We start from the raw sequence: 21,191 nt of genomic DNA, 5'->3' as shown, positions 1-21,191 counted from the left end.
TAGCTGCAGTCTTCAATATTCATGAAGAGCACTGAAGAAAGAGGCTGCCTTGTTTATTCAGCATCAAGCTGCTGGAAGCATACATGGAACATTGGTTTCTCCACGTCCTTTGATTTCAAAATGCTGCTTTTTTGTTATTATAAAATGGTACAAGTCTTCATGATGACTTTGACAATACAAAAAGAAGACTTGGGTTGTGTTTTTTTTTTTTTTTGTGGTAAAAGTATAATAGCAGCTGTAAGAGGAAAAAAATGGGAAAGAAAATTAAAATATGCTGAAAAAATTAAAAAGGGATGCACTTAATGTGAATATAATCTGTGTGTTTCACAGATTTGCCCTAAAATTTTCCTGGGAAACAGCTGTCTTCCAGCATGGACAGCATTTGTAGCTTTTGTTTCTTCAAACTGTAGGTACATTTTTGTACAAGCAGAGATGTTTTGAGCTTTGAAACCAGTCTTCTAGTTGTGACATCAGTAGCAACATTTATTTATTGTCTCTTTGTATCCTGGGTTCATCATATCACAGCACTTGTTTCCTATCAGTTTATAATTTTCAGGGAACAGCTTCAGACAGATCTGCTTTGGTGCTCCATTGTTTTAAGTGCATTATGATTAGAAACCTGGATTTCACTCCTTATTTGCTTATTTTGAAACTGCCTTTTGCTGTGTTTTACAAGCTAATTTGTCATGGGACTATATTGGTAGATGTGGGATAAAAATTAAAAGTTGGTTAATTTATAAGTAAATAAATTGAACTAGGTTGTACTTTCTAGGCTTTACTGAATTTTGTTCACTTAGTAGCTTTATATTGATAAACATAGCTAACTAGTTTTTTTAGTGCTTTTTTGTCCTTTTTTTTTTTTTTTTAATAGGTGACAGGCTGTCACCTTTGTTGCCCTCCTGTCACCAAGTGTCTCCTGTTGACTGATGAGCCTCTGTCCCCTCACCATTGTCACCGGCTCCTCCAGGAGCAGTGTGGCTCGGGCTGGAGCACAGGGCTGTGTCCCTGGCAGCGCTGGAGGCTGTTCCAGGCCGTGCCAGGGAGGGGACAAGAGCCCCACGCAGGTCTGGGACAATCCGGGGGTTCTGTGTGTGTCACTGGGCAGCGACAGTGCCAAGGGCTGCCTTGCCTGCTCACTGGGCAGGCGTTTGGAGAAACACAGAGGGAACAGGACAGCTTTTGGTCGCTGTTCTGTCAGGTGAACAGGACTTGGAGCTGCAGAAAGACGCAGGGGACGGTGACTGAGGAGCCTTCCTGTGGTGCCAGGAGCCCTGCCAGTGGTGCTGCCCTGCTGGCCGTGTTCGCAGGGGCGTGGGGAGGCCGGGATCACCTCGGCAGGTTCCTCTGCTGTGCTGGTCCAGCTGGGATGCAGGGCTGGGGGTGGAGGAGCGATGGATGGATTGGTTCTGTGCTCATGTGGCTCGCAGCCTGATGGAGCAAGGCTTTGTTTTAGTTGGGCTTTGTTTTAGTTGGGCTTTTCTCTGGGTGGGGCAGCCCGGAGTACAGCAGGGAATGGGTGACTGCCCGGGAACCTGGCTGGTTCTCTGGGAATAAGGCTTTCTTCCCTATCACTGCAGCTGGGAGGTAGGCCATCAGCACTTTATCCTTCCAGTGTACCTCCCAGGGAAGCTCATCTCCATATTACATCACCTATCTTAGCAATATATCTCCCTTTTTAATAGATGAGGAAGAGCCTTGACACCAATCTCTTACTTTCCCTTCTAATTGCCCTGAAAATCCAAGGGGGAAAAAAGTCAACTGATCTCTGATCTCTTGGGAGTTTGGCACTGTGTGTGTATAAGGAGCTTGATCTTTCAATGTTTAAATCAAAATCCAGTCAGTCTTAGGACGTTTTTCTCTCTGCTTTCATCCATGTAGTGCACAATTCTGCTGGTTTCTCTTCTGCTCTGTTTTCTGTAGACTGCAATATTTTTAAGAGTCCTTTCCTTGATCAAGCTCCAAAACTGTTTTCCTGCGCCTGCTCTTCACAGTGGCTGTATCTAAGTTCTTGGTTAACAGATTCAACAGTTCAGTGTTAAAACAAGAAAGAGTTTGTGCTGTTTTATCACAATCTTGTGTCTCTTTCTTATCTGAAATTAAAGTAAGAAATAAAAAAAACCCCAAAACACTACAACAGACCAAAACAACAGCCAGTGGGAAGGGGAAGCTAAACAACTAAATATGGGGTGTAACAACTCAAGGCAGAATTTCTTTCTTCTCACAGCCAAGAACTGCATTGGTTGGGTGTCAGGAACAGGAATCTCACCAGCTACTGGCAGTGGTTTGTGCCTAAAATCATCTTTGCTTAGGAACTTTTAGATGTTCAAGATTCATTTTCCCCTGTAACTTGGGGGTTCTGCTCAGAAAACAGGTGATGGACTTCAAGCATTCATTTCAATCTTGCCTTGCTCTTGTAATGTCTGTTGTTGACTAAAGGAAACTGTCTTATGTTTGCAAGTTACTACTTAATTATTGTGCTGATTGTTTTCTCTTCCATTCCCTGTAATGGGGTTTAATTTATCCAAGTCTTCATCAGTCTGGGAGTTTGCAAGCAGATTAGTAATCAAACTGTACAATAGAGAATGAGCAATAATAAATACCCTTTTAAATGTTACTTTCTAATAATAAAAATAATTGTAAAACTTCTCCTGTTAAAAATGATACTTTGAAATGTGTTCTGGGTACCCTTTTTCAAGTGAACTGAAATCTCACTATGTTTTCTTTCTTCTTCCATTGCCAATTAATCTCATAACCCATTCTCACAGATCATTCTTCTGGTGTTTTAGTAAAGTCAGCAGCTACTCTAAATGACAACATTTTTTCAAATGTGGCTGCCAAATTGCATTTTTGTGTCAGAGAAATATCTTCTGTCTGCAAAGATCACATGGACACCCGTGTTACACAAACAGTAGCTGTTCCATGTATCAGTAGCTGTGTTCATGTATCAGTGCTCCCTCCTTTGAGGAATAAATGAAAACTTGTGGAAGAGACTTTTGTGCCCATTGATAAGGAGCTCATGAAACTTTTTATAGCTTTAAAGATAAAATTTTCTCAGCATTGCCCTAAGAATTCTGGAGAGATGTTTTTAGCTTCAGTGTGGGGAATTTTGCTGAAACGAATATCTGTCTTATTTTTCATTCTGTTTAACATGCCCAGTGTCTCTGGAACTGCAAGGTGGCTGTATTGCAGTTAGTATGTAAATAAAACATACAATAATACATAATATTCTCTATAATACACATACAGTCTATAAAATTAATAAAACAAAGTGTTGAAGAGTTCCCTGAATTCTGACTGCAAAGGAAGGTTTAAGGTTTGGGAGTGCTCAGGGCTGGGTTTCTCTGTTGCTATGGGTTCAGAGGGCTGACACTGGAACAGGCTGTTCTTTAAGAGTGCAGTACCTACAGGTTCTGTTAGATGTGACGTTCAGGCTCTGGATTATCTCACATCTGCCCATGGTGCTCTGTCTGCAAGGTCACATCCTTCTTACAGTTCTGGTTTTGAATGGTACCTACAGAAATAAGAACTTGTGGACAGGATTTGACTTAACTTTTTTTTTTTAATTAATTGAAGACTGTAAGAAGAAAAACCCACAGGCATAAAAACCTCAAATACATTCAAGGGTGGAATTTTTGCTTCATGTACTGACTGGGAGTTACCTGTGAATTCTCTGGGAGTTCTGTATTCAGGACTTTCTGTACCTAGGAAGGATGTGTGATTTTTCAGCATATATATTTTAGGATGCTGAGCACCTGCTGTAAGTGCACAGTGAACTCCAAGTTTGAGCCTGCAGGTAAGACAGGTGCCTTCCTAGCAAATGCACAAGTAATTCCCCATGTTCCTGCAAAAGAGGAATAAGCCTTAAAAGCATTAGTTTAAAAAGGTAGTCAGTTCCCTTTTCTCTTTTTTACAGTATTAAGACCAGAGCATTTTTGATAAAGAAATGTAAAAATCAGTGCTGGGAATCACACTAGAGTTGCAGGACTTTTGGTGTTCCCATTCCTCTTGTGTTACCTCTGAGCCAGGTGTGTGAAGGTCAGCTAGCAACCCTGCAGGGATGTGCTTCTTCCCAAGTGGCTGGGGGCCTGGGACAGACTGAGAATGTGTTTTGCTATAGATTTTACACATGAACATTAAAGCAGTGTATCCTGCTTGAAAGCCATTATTTAGAAAGTTAAGTGTGACAGAGACAGGAGAACGTGGTAATCACAGCAGAACAGGCCAGGCTGAGGTAAAGAATGAGAGGTGGGATTGCTCTCTTCTGTTGGTCATGGGCTGGAAATCGATTAGTGTTGGACATGAAAAGTGTAATTAATGATGAAAAGAGCCACTGGCAATTTGCAGTGTATTGAACATGAGCTGTGTAATGCAGTAGGGAGGTGAGCCCAACCACTTTAAATGGGAGAACCTGTCATATCTGTAATATTAAAAATCTGTCTTAGTACTAGAAAACGGAAGTGTTAGAGTACTCAGTAATTTATAGTATTTAGCATTAAAAATCTGAACGAGCTAATTATGGGTATTAAAATGGCTGCAAAAAAATTTGGACATTGAAAGTTCATCAAAGATCTAAGCAGTAATTAAGGATGCTATTTTAATATGTAAGATTAAAATTGAGCAATGAAAAATCCTCATGCAGCTCACAAGGGAAAGTGTAGAAAGAAAAATTTGCTTTTAAATTCTTATTGTCTCTTACTGGATTTAGTTGAATAACTAAGAAACATGAAACTAAACTATTCTCATACATAGTATAATTTTTGATATTCCCATGTCCTTACTAAAATTGGAGAACATAGTCCTTTGCATGTTTATCTAATTTATCCTTCAGTTGATAGGGGATTAGAGACAAAGTTGTTAATTTTTTGTCTACTTTGTATTTTCTGGTATTTTTCTATTTTAGGGCTTCTGAGATCACAGTTGAAAGAAAAGCTATACTTTTATGCCTAATCAAGCAGCTTCTTCATTTTTAGCTGGTGAAATATTTTTGGTACCCTTTTCTCAATCTGACCTTGCTGGGCCACTACTGCTGTGAGAGAGTGGCAGTTCCCTGAAGAAAAGAAGGAAAGCTGTGCTTTCACCTGGCTCTGGATGACCTTTTTGGTGCTGGAATCTCCTTATGGAGCAGTCAGAGAAAATCCAGGCAAACTCCTTATCCACCTGCAGGCCTTTGGATAAGCTCAAACAGTAGCCACAAAGCTCCTGGGGAAATGGGAGAAAGCTATTTAGCAAGAAGGTACAAAGTCTCACCAATTTCTTCAGAAGCTCAACAGAGGCTTAATGGATTATCTGAATATTGAGTTGTCACCTGAAATGGCACTTTTCCAAAAGAGATTTACATTACCTGTGTTCTTGAGCCATCCACCCTCTCCCCTTCCAGACAGGTAATGGTACATCAGTGACATGGAGTTGGATTAAGTACATTGCTCAGTTAGACTGGGTAAGATTAAGTAAACAGAATGGGGCCTTTCCGTCTGCCACCAACTTGTTTTTTAACTGCTTTCCACTGGGGATAATCAGGATTGCCAAGATGTGCCCCTTTGTGCTAAAATTTTGGAAATTTTGGTGGTGTTTCTTTAGTACATACGAATGGCTTTTGTCATTCATAGTTTGGACCATGGCAGGTTTGAAGTTCAGGCTAAAATCCTTTGGGACAGGGAGACATGCAGAGCTCGCTTTTAAACTGTTTAATGATGAGTAATCTTTGTTCATTGATACCTGTGTTTATGAGTAATCTTTGATTAGCACCAGCATCACTGAACATCACTGCCTTTCTCTAGGAATACAGGAGGATTTGTGTTGAATTCTAGCTGTTCTAGGCTCTATGCCTTCCCTAAATAGAGTTTGAGCATGTCCAGTCACTCTTCTTGAAACCCAAACTAGAATTACTATCTTGTGTGTTGCTGAACAAATTATTCTAGAAACATTTTAATTTGCTCTTTTCTCTAAGTTTTACACTCACTACATTTTCCTTGATAAGCATTTTTGAAAAATAGTTGGCTTTTCCTCACATCAGAAAGTGTTTGTTCTTTTTACATCTAGCTGTTCAGGTGGATGGATATTACCTCGACCACTGGACTGAATTCTCCATGAAATAGTGGCAGGGCTCTTGAGAGCACTCCTTTTGAACACTGCAATTGTGTGCTCTTCAGCACTTCTCTTAGCAGGACTCTGATCAATATGGTACTTCATAATTCCTTGGGTTCAACTTGGATTTAGAGAGGATGTCAGGATTAATGTGTTCAAATTATTCCCTGGAAGCAATCATGCTGTTAGTTCATTCAGCAGACCAAATCAACTTGACCTGGACCAGGAAGCTGCCTCTCATCCTAAACCCTTACCATAATTTATTAAACCCTCTGTATTCATTGATGTTGCCTGTTCATACTGCTTTTCATAATATCAGAGAACTCATTAACAGCTTCTTCTTCCCTGAGATAATGGTGGTTTCTTAGAAGCCACATACCAATCTAAGTTTTTTTGCTTGTATCATCTCCTTTCTCTAATCCTTGAACCTTTCTTTCCCCCACTAAAAAATAAGACCAGCAGCTCAGAAGGGCAAAATGCTGAGCATTAAATCCTGTGCTACTGAAGTTCTGGGATTAAGAATTTTTTAGCTGCTGAATTCTGGAAGATTTTTGAAACAAAATCCTTTGAACACGTACTGGTTTGAAAACAGAGAAATCAATTTTTTTAAAACAGTTCTGCAGTACACATTTAATTGTCTGTGTTTATTCCAAATGCTTCTAAGGTAGAAAAGAAGCTTAAAGATTCTTGGCAAATAATACTACTTGGATAGAAACCCAAGAATTTTAACAGCTGTTTTCTGGAGAATGTCTTGGCTTTTCTTGTTCTTGGTGATTTATATCTATATGGGCAGTTTGATGTCACCTTTTGCTGATTGGTGGTTTTCAGTTTGGTTCTCTAAGGCAGTGTGGCTTTGCAAGTGTTTGAGTCACTCCTGTCACTGCCAGGACAGTGGGACAGAGGAGGGGACAAGGGAAAGAAGCTCAGGGTACTTTAATATTGCTAATTTTTGGTCTTTTGAATAGGATTCAGATTTTTTATGGTTTGATCAAACATGTTATTTAAATGCATTAGAAGGATTGAGTAGCTGCATGTCTCTTTGGCACACAGCCACTAATTTCAATTAAATTTGGAGGGGGTGGGAGCTGTTCAAAAGACAAATTCTGCAGTTTTTGTGAAGGTAGATAATTGGCCAAAGTTACTCTCTTAACAACTCTTTCCCACCCATCTTCTAAACACTTTTCTAAATAATAGCAAGAGCAGGATTTCAATTGTTGTTTGAGAAGCCACACAGAGTTACAGAACAGTAATCCATGGAGAACCAAGCTTCATTTGTTTCCACAGCTTGTGGAACTGTTGGAAAAGACAAACAGAAAGGAAGAGTAAGTGTGCAGCAGTCTCAGATAGCCAAACCTTGCAAAGAGAGCTTTTATCAGTGTATCAGCGTGGCAGCAAAGACTTTGGATTCTGTGGTTCCTAAAAACCAAAATCATGTTCTGCTTCTGGAAGAAAATTTTAATCACAGTTTAAACTGGAGCAATTATATTCCCAGGAAAGGCATGAGGAGGGACAGAAAAATGTGTGTTGTACCTTCTCCCACAAAGAAATCCCCACAAAGCAGCTGATCAGATTCAGGATCTCATGTGGTGGCTCATGATGTGTTCTTGCAAATTCATTATTTTTAAAGTGGAGTTGTGCCTGACTCCTCCAAAGCCACATAATCCATTTATTGCATTGACAGAGAGAAGAGTGTGTACCAATCACTGTTCTTGCTCTCTGGGTCAGGAGGTGGTTCCACTGCTGCTTTTACTCCTTGTTTCTCTGGTGGGTGAGGGCAGAGGGCTTGGTGCACTCAGCCTCGGGCAGCAGAATGGGAATGCACCTTGATCATAACAGGGAATATGGTTTTATTATATTTGATGCATATTGTATAAGTGTTTATGGGTTAGTATTTTACTTCTAATTTAAGAAGTAGTTTATTTGTGTTAATTGCTTTTGAAATTTGCCAGCTAGTTGGGAGCAATGATTCATTTACTGAGGAAAAATTCAGCTTGTTTGAGGTTTCAGATCTGGTTTTCCAGTGCAAACTGAGCTTTATGCAGTGCTGATGGCAAATGGGAAATTATTTCTAGTTAGCTAATAAATATAACTATTAACAGTTAAAAACCAGAAAGGAGACACAACCTTTAAATAAAATGAGAGCCTGGTGAGTTTTACAGCCTTATTAGAAGTGTCTTTTAAGAATTAAAATGTGGGAATTATCTTAATGATGAACAGATTATTGGAAAAAAGCCATGTAGGAGTAATTTAAACCATCAATTTTTCATGTTAGTCCTAATGTATTCATTTAATAAGAAATTGTTATGTTCTTGCAATCCTGATAGCAAAGCTGACATCAGTGTGGCCTTTTGACTTCCATCTGAAGAAAAAGTGGAAGCCCAAGTACCACATGAATTTTCAGTGATAAGTGTCACAGCTCCAATGTTTAATTACAATGGCAAATTATACAGAAAGGGACAGTGGGATTTTGTAACACATCTTGTTTATGTGAAGGCCAAGGCTGTATCTCCTCCTAAAAGTGAGACAGCAGCAATGTACAGGATAAAATGTAAAAGGTACATCTTTGGGATCAAAAGAATCCAGAAATGATGGACCTGAAGGTGGTCTGGTAGTCAGCAGGTTATTTGTGGGGGGATGTTGTGGGAGGTTGGTAAGAATCCAGTTAAATAGTGACCTCAGAACTCACTGTAGGCTGCTGCTGGAAGGTGCATCCAGCTTCCCTCCATCCTTCTGCTCTTGTTTGCCACGCTTTGTGCTCTTGCCAGTGCAGTCTGCAGCACGTAATGTTTCAGGGGACTGTATTGTAAAATTGTGAGTGTTTTATTTTTCAATTGGAAATGTTTCTTAGAAGAAGAGACCCAGGAAAAGATATGAAGTATCTGAGTCCCAAGCAGAGAAGTAGTTATTTAGAGGGGTTTGCTGGCATACCTGACTTTGGTGACAGGAATGTAAAGGGGGGCACAGACTCAAAGAACAAGAGAGGATTAGGACAGGGCAGGATGGAACCTTCATTTGGATCAGTGAAGGAAAAGAATTAAAGAGGGATGGTGGTCCCTGACAGGGAGGTATCCCAGCTCTGGCTGAATCTGCAATCCTTGAGCCACAGTCATGGAAAGAGGAGGAGAGGAAACTGCTTGAGTCTCACTCTGCATGATCAGGGTTCTCACACTGGGTCTGTGAGAGGATCCAGCCTCCTGAAAATGCAAAGGAGAAGCTGGAAAGCTGATTCCAGCATGGCCTGGCTGTGTGGCTGGAGAAGTGGGGGTGGCCTTGGCATTCTGACTGCTGAGGAGCCACTGCCCTGTGAACTTTATCTGATGCCTCGAGATACCAGGGTGGATGTCAAGACAAGTAGGGATTTTGTCCTGAATAAAGGGAAAGGTTCAGAGGGGAGGGGTAGATTTGGAAAGACACAAGAGCAACTGCAGTACTGAATGTAGGTGGTAGTGAAAGCTGGCCTGCATTGTTTATTGTCAGAGGGGTTTGCCAGGGTGAGATATAACTACATTTTTGAATAAGAAGGGACTCCCATATACTAATAATATTAGGGGATTAAAAGTATCACCTGAAAAGAGAATACTGATGCAAAATCTAATGTATGTAAATACAAACAGTTGGGAATATATGGATTTTGGGAGTGTTCTGGGGAGTATGGCTACACACATGCATTTGTCTTGTGACTGGGCTTTTGGCCTCAGTAGAAGTACACGTCTTTCTTCTGCCCTGTATGGTGTTTTTATTATTGTAGATGTGGTAAAAAAAATTAGCCAGAAAATGGCACAGCCTAATCTTCAAAGTTATTAAAAAGCTATCTTGCTGTTCTAAATTATTTAAAGGTTTGATTAATGAAACTGTGATGAGCCAAAATCTGGATTTAAAAAAAAAATATAATTACAGTTTAAGATTCCGATTATAAAACCTGGAGAGCTGTGTCTGTTGGTATCTCACTGAAAAGATTAAGATAAACGTCATTGTTGTATTTGCAGTAGTTTTTAACTAGCCCTCTGCCTCATGACTGCTGCCAGCTGTCCACAGGTAGGAGGAAATAAGTTCTTCCATATTGATGTGAGAAAGGAGATATTAAGGCAGGGTTTTTTTTTTGCTGTTCAGAGACTTTTCAGAGCATTACATTAACCATAACTAGAAATAAAATATTGGTTGGTTGTGCCTCTGCCTACTTAGGTCCTGTGAAGTGTCAGCCAGATGCAGGGAGCTGGAATTGCCCCTGTAGCCTGACTCTGGGCCTCGCTGCCCCAGGGAGATGTGCATCTCACAGCTCTCTTAAAATATGTTTTATGTATCTATAAGAATCAGACTGTCAGAGGTGATCTTTGTTATCCAAGCTAAAAGGATTAGTTGTGATCCAGTTGTTAGAAAATCCTCCCTGTGAAGTCCAGGATAAGTGGAATGTCCCTGCAGGAATTGCTGCACACACATAACCAGGCCAAGGTTTTTGGTGGAGCTCACTTGGACTGAGCTGCTCCCTGAGGTCATGCAGAGGTTTGGGCAGGATTTCTGTCCCTTCCAGCCACCAGGCTCTCACATCTGCTTGTTCCTCCACCAGCGGGGTCGGAGAGAGATATGGAAGAGTAAAAGCTGGACAACAAATGGGTTGAGAGAGGTTCAGTTGAACAGGGAAAGCAAAAGCTGCACATACAAGCAAAGGAAGCCAAGGAATTAATTCAGCTCTCCCACGGGCAGGCAGGTGTGCTGCACCTCCAGGGCCCAGCACCGCTAGCAGTGACTTGGGACACAAATGCCATCACTCCAAACGTCCCCCCTTCCTCCCTCTTCCCTCCAATCCATATACTATTCCTGATGTCGTGAGGTCTGAAATATCCCTTGGGTTGCTTTAGGTCACTGTGTCCCCTCCCAGGCACGCTCAGCCCCTGCTCACATTGCCCTAGGAGGGGCAGGAAAGGCCCTGGCTCTGTGTGAGCTCAGCAGGAACAGAAAGATCTGCCCATCATCAGCCTGTGTTCAGCACAGCCCCGTAGCAGCCCCTGGGCAGGAGATTAACTCTACCCCAGTTGAAACCAGCATGGCCTCTTACTCTGTTTTCTGATACCCAGGAGGATTTCAGCTGACATCAATACCAGCATATTGTCAAAGGCTGGGTGCTCTGAGAGCTTGATATTAATGTCAAACAAAAAAATACTACAGGAAAGCGATTTTTATCTTTGTCGTGTGAGAGAATGATTCAAACTGGATTTAGAGGATGTGAGAAAGGAAATGGAAACACTTTTCAAGGTCACATTGGAGCTTGGAAGCTCTGCAGGCTTTCTCACCATGTCATTGATGCAGACAGCCCCTGGTGATCCAGTGTCTCTGCAAAGCTCACACATCAGCTTTATGTTCTGTACAGAGAATATTCTGCAGTTAGCAGTGCACTGACCTTCCACTGGTCAGAGTGACAGTCCATGGACAGCACAGGTGCCATAGGTGAGCCAGGTGAAGAACTGGAACTTAGGGCATGCACTTGACTGAACATCACCTGCTGGTATAAGTCAGGGCTGTGAGAGGAAACAACAGAAATGAGCTGCTGTGGGTAGTACTGGAGTATTTTGAGTTTCTAATTGTGCTAGTTGAATTTTCTTGACATTTTCTCTCTGTGAATAACTGACATTTTAGATGTTCAGTTCTCTTCTGTGTTTATGTTTTGTATCTACACTTATCACCAAAAACTGGTGGACACCTGCATCCAGAGAAAGGGACAATGTCACAGGCTTAGTCTGATGGCTAATTAGAAATAACCTGGCCACAGGATTTCATGAAGTCTACTGAGGCTGAAAGTAGATACTCAGTTTTTTTGTTTACTCAATGTGTTCTCAAATCCATTGCCTCTTATTAGAGATTCACTCAAAACATGTGACAAACTTATGTTTTCTGTATGTTCCCACAGATTATTTTACGATTAAGTTGGACTTGCTTAAATTAGACATTTAATGATACTTACGAGTGATTTCCCTCTTTAAGACTGAAGTTTTCACACTTCATGAATTACATGCACTTAAACAGGAATATTAGAGTTACATCTTGGTGCTAAATATGTGTCATTTGTTCCTTTTTTTCCATTGGTAGTGAGTCTAAGCCCACACTGGGTTTCCCAGTGCTTTCTTTTGTGGACATAAAGCCTCTGTGTTTATTTGTTAATTTTTTTTGGAGTATGTGGTGTGTTCCTGTGAGCCATGGTTATTAATTGACAGATGAGTTACACTATGATGGCACTTAAAATGCACAACGTGTATTTCTGAAAGCAGTCGTTGCTATAGCAACTTTCTAGTAGGTCACTGGCGGTGTTGTGTGAGTGTGTGTGTATGATTTGGCTGTTAATGCAGACTAATACTGGTAGAAAAATGAGAAATGGGAGAGTCAGAAAGAAGAAGGTAGCCCTTCCCCCCTCCCTGTCCTCTCCCCTCAAAACAGCATAAGAGAATTTTGTGGAGAAAATGCTTACTTAGGATATCCATGTATTGGCAAGAAACTGGCTATCATCTGCTATAATTAGATGCTTTCTTTCTATTTATGCAAAGATTATTAAAACGCCTCCAAATGGCCTTAATCTGACTCTGCTTTTTCTTTGACATCTTAAGAGTTTGTTTAGGAGAAGAATCCATACTCAGTTGATCCAAAAGCAACGTGTTGTATTTATTGAGCATTAATACCTATTTTTGAAGTACATGTGTGGTATACTCTGGAATTTTGAGAAATTGGGGCAGGTGGGTTTCCTTCTCTTTGTAAGATCTTTCAGCAAGGTACAGTGCATTTCCAGAGCACTTTAGGCCAATGCAGATCTCCTGGTCCTGTTCTCTCCTGGTTGTTCCTGTCTCTTCCCTAGCCCTGGTCCTGTGCTCATGCAAAAAAGGGATGAGCAAGTTCAGGGAGCTGATCCAAATACAAACAACTGGAAAACAGTTTTTAAAATTGCTAGATGATTTCCTGGATTGTGCAAATGGGCAGAAAGCCAAGTGCCAGTACAGCCACAGGAGGAATGAGCCATGGTGCCTGATGTTCAGGGCAGTGGATAGTAGTGACTGGCATTCCCAGACATTCATTCAGATGTTACTTCCTACTGACTCTGCTTTTTGTTTTGCTCTGAAACTTAGCTAAAAGTGCTGTGCAGAGGTCTCTATCCCAAATGCTTTGCATTTGTGTTTTTCTCTGAAATAGTTGTCTAATAGTGTCTCCCGGGTTTTTCTTTACTTTTAAATTTTTTACTGTTCTATTTAGAGAGCATTTATATATCTCTTTTAAAGTGATCAGCCTATAGCTTTACCATTATTTTGAGTCTTGAATTAACACTGCCTTAAGATAACAGAAAATTAATGACTTGTGGGAACACATTCTAGATGGTGATAAATGAAAATAATGTAACATGTAGGAAGTGTACTATGATACTGTAATCTAATAGATTTTTTCCTCAGGTTATTTATAGTGTGGAGTGTTTAATGTGGACTTTGTTATGTGTTGCCTCTTTTGTTCTGCAAAAGCCATGAAGAAGCTGTGCTGCATTTTCAATTTAATCAATATGGTAGAATTGCTGTGCTGCCTGATGGGAGCAGGGAGGGCAGGAGGACTGGATCTGCTTCCTCCCTTCTCTTCTTTTCCAGTGTCCCCTGTGTCTCCATTCACTAGTTTGCTGGGAGTATCCAAGCTGCTTAAAAAAAACCAAAAAAGGAGTAGGAACATGTGGTCAGGAGCAGGAGAAAAAAGCAGGGATTGCATTTTAAACAACAGCAACTAAGCAGATTAGTTCAACCATTGTATGAAACCCCATCCCAAAACCTTATTGAAAAAAAAATCTGTTCCATGTTGGTTTGGTTTATTATTATTATTATTCTTTGATTTGTAGCTATGTTCTCTGTTTTGAGAACTTGATTTGGGGAAGTGCTATGTGTTGCTATAACCCCTGGATAAAAAAAACTTCCTTGATGCTTTTTAAGTATTCAAATGATTGCTGAATGCTATATTAAATATACTTGTGTATACTGTGTGCTCTGGAAAAGCTTGCTCTAACTTTGCCTCAAGGGTGAAGGCAATACTTATAGATTAAGGTTTACATTTATTTCAATAATTTGTAGGGAAATGGAGGTAGGACCAGGTACAAGAGAAGTGAAAACTTATGTCTTCCTTGTATTTTCAATAAGGATTGTTCCTAGAGGAAATGTTCCCTTAGTTAACTCCTGGGGTTACAATTTTTAGCTAGCATTTGCTCTTGAGAATCTCAAGGGAATTGAGAATCTGTTTAAGGAAATGCTTCAAAATATTCTCACTCTTGCTCTTACAGCCTGACAGTTTCAAATATCAGTTGCTGGATGTATTTTCATTTTATGTAGCTGTGTAAGATACTCAAAGTCCTCTGCTTTTTTTTCTGAAGTGCAGAAGAAAGATTTGCAAGTTCTTCAACATTTAAAGCTGTGTGGTCTGTTCTCTTCTCTGCAAAAGCAAAAGCTAAGAAGTCTTACAGGGGAAATATCCTCTTGTGTGGATCAGCTGCTGGAGTTTCCCCCCCTCACTAGAGAGCCTCAGCTTCTCTTTTCCATAGCTTCTGTAAAGTTTTGCTCAGTCTTGCCAGCAGTGCTGAGAGTATTGTGTGTTTTCTATTTTCGGTGTCTTATATTTGATTTTCGTTTCTCACCTGTTAATTTTTCTTTTTTTCTCAGTCTGTTGTTCCCAGGGAAGAGATTTGTAAGGCTGTCTGTTTGTAAGCAGGAGGCTGGTGCTATTGGAGACCATCACTGTAGCTTAGCAGGGAATTCTGTGAGTAGCAGTTCTTAAATTCCAGATGTTGAAGACTCTGCTCTGAACACTGGCCTTAACTTCACCACTCTATCCTGAGTGGAGCTTTGGCTTTGCACAGACACAAACCAGCAGATATGTCTAAGCTCCCAGCATATTTCTAAACAAGTTTTGATTGTTTCAGGGTAGCCTCCAGATCCCACTTTTTTCCTGTTCTTGGGATCCTCAGAGATGTTGGTTTGTGGCTCTTGGTTTCATCTGTTAGACTGCTACTTGTTAGCTCACTACAGCTCCTCTGATTTCTTCTGGTGATTAATCTTTGGATTCTTTCCTCAGTTCACAGTCAAGGTTAGCTGTCTTTGGGGATCAGGTGGGGAAGAGGTTTGGTACCCTAATTATTTGCTATGGGAGGGTAACAGGTGTAGGTTGCTGGCAAGGCTCATGTTCCAGTTTTCCAGTACCACAGGGTTTCCTCTCTGTTTGGGTGTCTTTAGGAAAATAAAGTACTCTACAGTTCATACTGAAACTGTTGATAGCATCATTATCAATGCCATAGAGCAGCCTTCATCTGCTGGCAGCCTTTCCAAGAGGAGGCAAGATCTTTCTTGTGTCTCTTTTTAAGTGGTCCATTTTGGCTAAGCTTTATCTAAGCTATTTCATTTGGCTGAAAACTGCTGCATTAGTCCAATGAATTGTTTGAGTAAATACTTCCCAGATCAAAAAATTCTTCCTGTCTAGGGGGAAGGACTGCTGTCAGTGTTACCAGGAGAAAGTATTTTTGGCTAGGCTTTGAAGTTGTGAGCACAGAAATGAATGACGCTTGCTCAGACACTGTCACACTAATTCCAGTTTTTATCATCTGCTTGTCAAATAACTCTTCAGAAATAAAGTGTTCCTGTATTTCTGTAAGCAATGCAAGATACAGTTATAAAAGAAATCATCAGTGTTTGCAAATTAGAGTGTCCAAGTAAATTAGTGATAGCTTTGAAGTTTGAGTTGTTGCCATGCCTTCAAAGTAAAGTATTGAGTCAAGAGGGAAAACGCTCAAAGGGAAGTGAGGAAGAAGGTGGGAAATCAGCAGTTGTGTGGTCACTGCAGTTAGCAAAGCATGTTTTGGTGATGCTGCACTGCAGTAAATCACAGTTCACCTGTGTTCTTGTGCTCTACACCTTCATTACAGCATCACCTCTGCACCTGCCCTGGGCCAGGCAGGGCATGTGGGCTCTGTGCAATGAGTCTGATAAACAGGACAAAAGCAGCCCTGCAGGTCCTGGTCCTGTGCCAGAGTACTGGGTTCACCATTGCCTCCTTTCAGAAATGCCCTTTTGAGATACCTGTCCTTCTGTCAGGCCTGTTGGTGTTTGGCAGCACAGGTGGAAATTGTCAGGAGATGGAGGGCAAACAGCTTGGATGGATGTGAAGTCCTCAAGAAAGGAAACTGAATTATCTTCTTGTCCAGGTCATGCACTGTTTTTTTGTGTTCTTGCCTCTCCTCCTTGTATTTCTGATAATGTTTGTTTGGTTTGTCAGATTGTCCAGTTTGGAACTGGCCTCTCAACTGGTTCCACACAGTGTGATCATTATCTTCTATCTGTGCACTCATCATTCCTGTATATGGAACAATGAAAAAGCACTGGAAGAGATACTAAGGGTTTTTTCAAACATTTTTTTCCCTGAGAAAGTTTCCCTTTTAATGGGTTTATTGTTCTACACAAGACCTTTTTAAATAACAAAGAGCAAGCAGTTTTGCCCTCCGCTATCTAGTCTTTCTAGGGTTTTTTACTAACCAAAATTAGTTTCTGAATGATAAACTTTTTTTCAGGATTACTTACTGAGCTAAAATAAATATTTTCCCCAGGCACTAATTTTTCTTTTCCCTACTGCTATTTGCTTTTTGGCCTATTGCAAAGTTGTTGCCAGTTGTACATAGTACTTGATAATAACTTAGTTCCGATTTCTTAATAATTTATTTGTTAGGAAGGTACTTACGAAATGTCGGTGGGTAGCCATCCCTATTTTAGCTTGCATTTTACTTCTTGAGTTCTTGGATTCTTTTGTTCCCTTATGTCTCAGTCTCAATTAGGAAAGGCTTGTAGGTACAGGTAATGTATTTTTTAGGTTGATTGACATTGCTGTGAAAAAGTAGGCAAGCTCCTGGATTACACTGCTTTAGGTTGAAATAAAGCCACAATCCTGAAGCTCAGTGCAGGTAGAAAGCTGTGAGTTCTGCTGAGCTGTGGGGAAGTATTGCCTGTGGGGCAGAGAGATAAGTTATAGGGATGGAGAAAACTAATGTGGGATTAAGTCACTTTCCTTTTTGAGTCAATTACTTAAAATGAATGTGAATCTTTATTTTCCAGCTGTACACCTCTCTTAAGTGTTTTGGATCAGGAGTGAGAACTTAGGAGTGGAATGGTTTTGTTGTGGGAAGTGTTCTTCTGGCAAATAATAATTTCCTTGTTTGCTTCTCATCCTTTTGCTGTTCACCTGTGTAGTGCTGGGGAAGCCATTGGGCTTTGGGGAATTGTGTTAGCTTGTGGATTTAGATTTGAATTTTGGTTGCAGTATGAGGTCACCTGGGAAACATGCTTGCAAGGCTTTTTATTTCTAGCTCCAGCATGGCTGTATGTGTCCATTGAAAAAAATGTGCTTTTCCTCACAACTTTGTTGTGGTGGTCAGGTTGTTTTAAGACAGATGAGAAGAAATTTTTTAAGCTATGCTGTTTCAGTGAAGGATTTGACTGTACTGCTGCTACAGGTCAGAAGCTGTGCCATGTGTACTGATGGAGGATGTACCATTGGTGAGGTTTGTTCAGCAATGCTGGTAGGTTTTTGTGTGAGGGAGTCTTTGGGAAGGTTCTCTTGGCTCAGTGCAGTGCTGAGTGCTCACAGCACACACCCAGGCTCTTGGGGCACTGCCTCCACTTTATGGCTTGTTTGAGTTTCACGTTGTTGGCTTTGTGACAGGAGGTGTTGGCCTGGTGGACAGGAAACCAGTCTCAGTGAAGGCTTTGGGAATGGTCTGATAGAGGTGTTTGGTGTCACACATTGGATGGCTTTGAAAGTGTATGTGTTTTCAGAGGAAAAGTACATGTCACCTAAATGTTTCAGAAGAGTAGGCTTGGTTGGACCTTTATAATCTTTGTTGAAGTAATAAGCCTGTGAGGATTTCAGCCTGTTTGAGTCTTGTCCACTGCCTTTAGACTGGGGCAACATCAGGTTAGGATGGATTTGGACTATGTAGCAGCATGTGGACACTGGAGTTAGTGTTCTTTGAGTTCTTAAGGCAAAATGTGGTCGGTGGGAAACTGATGATCTGACTTAGTGAGATTGTGGTATCATTGATGGTTTGATGGAGGGATGATTTAAATTGTGTAGTTTGTCTTGTCACCAACTCAGAGTAGTGAAGAGGGGAATACTTTAACGTGTTCTGATGGGCTTTTTTTTCTGCCTGGTCTCCTTGGATTAACAACCTGCACAGCCTCTTGGTCTTGGGGCACACATAGGAAAATTCTTGGTAGAGAATACTGTTGATTCATTTACTAGGAGGAGAATTTGAAGCAAATTTTAATGAAGAAGAGCCAAGTTAGAGTTGCCTGCTTGTTTTGCTAGTGACAGGATTTGAGATTACTCGCAGCTTTTTCTTTGGTGTCTAGGACATGGTGGGATTTAGGGCTTGGGTGTTTTTTTTCCCTGAAATGCTGCAAGTTGTGGGTTGGTTCAGAAGAGGGATTGTTCTGGTACGAGATATAGGTGGAGGGTGTCTGGTTTGATATCAGGATGAATTTTGTCAAGAAGTTGTTAAAGTTGGGAAGTAGAGGCTGATTCTGTAACTTTTCTATTGATATTTATAAGCTTTTTTTGATAACCTAATCTTTTATGGTCTACCTCTGCTCCTTTTTTTTGACTGTTGTTCAGTTTTAACAAACTCTTATTTAGGAGAAGCTTTTCAGGTGTTTATAATTTAGATTCTCTGACTAGTGGATATGGGAAAGAGATGGAAATTACTCCCTCTCTGTGGTACATCCATATGCTCTGTTGATTGTCCCACAGAATGTCAAGAATCAAGAATCAAAAAATCTGTGGTACCATGACCTCTTTTGACATGTCTCTTATATGCTAAAGCAAATGAGATTTTAGAAAAATAATTTACAGAGTTACTTGGGCTAAAAATAATTAACAATGGAAGAAAAATGGCTCTTGTATTTGCAGTTGAAATTTATTCCTGTTTAAATGAATATCATCAGTGGAACCCCTGTCCACTTAGTGCTAGTAAAAATGATTACTAAAAACAAGGGTGTTTGGACTGCCCCACTGCAGAGGGGATAGCATTATGGTCCTTATAAAATACTTACTGGATATTTACTAATCCCTTTTTAAAATGCACCATCACTTCCAAGCAGCTTGAAACATGAAGTACTTAATTTTAAACATCCACATACCCTCATGTACACAAAAAGATGCTCTTTGAGTGAATAAGGAGCTGTAGTGGAGCAGATGCCAATTAACTGCATCAGGTTGAGGGTTAAGCTGAGCCTCCAACCTGTTGTTAGGCAGTAGTACAGGAATCCATGGGGTTTTGTCATTGGAGCATTGCTGAATTCCCTGGACCCTGAAAAACTGGTGCACCAGGATCTTCCAGTTCCTGAACTGATAGCATTGACATACTCTTAGCCTAAAACTTTGTAAGGCTTATCTCTGGAGCAGATGGGAATACTGAGGCAAGGCTTTCAGTGCCTCAGTCACTCTGAGATCATGCCCAGAAATCTTTGCTGTTTGAGGGTCTTGGATCAGGACATCTTTGCAAGGCTGTGGATCTTGACAGGTCTGGCAACGAAGGAATTGATGGAGCTGTTCCTTCAAAGGTCAGAGTCTGAAATGTTGGCTTCCCGCAGGATCAGTTTTTGGTGGTGGGAATGCTTTAACAAAGTCCTCAACACCACCACCTTCCTTTGAAAAAACATTATACATTTGTGTTCTTTTGAGGGAGTATTATAGGTGCCTATCAGCAAATTGGTGCAATATTACACATTCGAGTGGTACTACATTTTCTTCTACTTGATACATACAAGTCTCTATATTGACCATTAAATACCCTTTCTCTTAGCTGCTAAGTTAGTATTTTAGTGACCTTATTTTCATCTAGCCTTTGCGCACTTCCCCCATACGTTCAAATGAGTACCAGAATCAGTCATTTCAGAGTTTTAATTTATATGTGAATTCACAATGCTTGTTTTCTTTTATAATCTGGAAAAAATGTTCTGCAGTTCCTTTTGGCTTTTCTACTCAGAGTCCCCCATATGAGGAGAAAAGAAAAGACAAAGAGAACAAACATGTGAACCATTCTGAGAGTTTTTTCTCTTTATTCCAGCATACTGCATGTCAGTCTTTGCTTCCTTTTTGTGAAAATTGGTTTTATTGTTGGCAATTTTCCAGATACAATGAATAATAGAACACCAGATGTCCACTGCTGAGAAAAATTACAGATGAGTAAACACTTTTCTGAGGTAGCATAAAAATCTATTAACGGTGCTTCTGGTGTGCCTGCAGACAGTGTGAGCTCCTGGCCTGCTGTGCTTTGTGCTGCACAGAGACAAATATCTACAGCCTCTGTGGCCCTCTACGTGTCTGACTCTACCAGGGATTCTTGCCTTCCTCTAGATGTGGATTATTTTCTGGGAATGATCACTCAGTGCAGTGCTTGAGTGTGATTTTAATCACTGTATTTAGTTTTAATTATTGTCACACATATTTGATTGAAGGTAAAAGTCCCAGAAACTTTAGAAGAGATGGGGGTAAGAAAGGGTGTGGAGATTTGGACTAGTCCCCAGCCTTTCTCTCCAGTAGGCACAGCTCTGCTTGTGCCATGTTTTCAGACCCAAAGCAGGCTGTGTCCCAAAAGCCTTGTCTGTTTTTTCCCAGCTGTTTCAAGCTCCTCAGAATAAGCTTTCATCACAGACTTTGCCTGTTGCAGCTGACAAACATGACCAATCTACTTGGGAAAAGCAAAAATATTCCGTGGTGGGTAATTCACATTTGATTGAGCGAACTGTTGGAGAGCTTCACTGGTCCTTACCTGGTTTGTATGTCCTACCCGAGTTTTCCTTGCTTCAATAAAACCCATTGCTTGTGTGTTCCCACTGAGGAAAAACTTTATTGTCCCTTTCCATTGCTTTTGCAGCAGTTTTTACATATGGGAAAAGAAGTCATCCTCTTCAGTCTGGTCTGTGTCCAGTTGTACCCTCCTGTTGATTTCCTGGGCACAGGTGTGTTAGAGCCTCCTGGAACATTGGCTTGGTCCACTGAAATCAACTGTGCAAGAAGAAAAATCAAACCTCAAGAAGCTTTTGGTCATTTTAGTGAGCTGA

General features: G+C 40.7%; 1 protein-coding gene across 7 annotated transcripts in view; it reads left to right on the top strand.

The window, feature by feature from the left end:
• The window catches only part of STAG1 (STAG1 cohesin complex component), a 167,072-nt gene that overhangs the window by 12,575 nt on the left and 133,306 nt on the right, over positions 1 to 21,191 (top strand). The window contains exons 1-2 of one of the 7 annotated variants that reach the window (XM_085587013.1): positions 1 to 20,902; positions 21,005 to 21,191. The exon at positions 1 to 20,902 is cut by the window's left edge and continues 11,847 nt beyond it. The exons of 4 other annotated variants lie outside the window; for them this stretch is intronic. The gene's annotated coding sequence lies outside the window, so the exon portion shown is untranslated. 2 more of the 7 variants (XM_085587014.1, XM_021537160.3) reach the window with 2 other exon arrangements.

The sequence above is a fragment of the Lonchura striata genome, chromosome 9 (genome assembly GCF_050655825.1).
Source record: "Lonchura striata isolate lonStrDom1 chromosome 9, ASM5065582v1, whole genome shotgun sequence".
NCBI lineage: Eukaryota > Metazoa > Chordata > Aves > Passeriformes > Estrildidae > Lonchura > Lonchura striata.
This window is presented reverse-complemented; position numbering and strand designations above follow the sequence as displayed.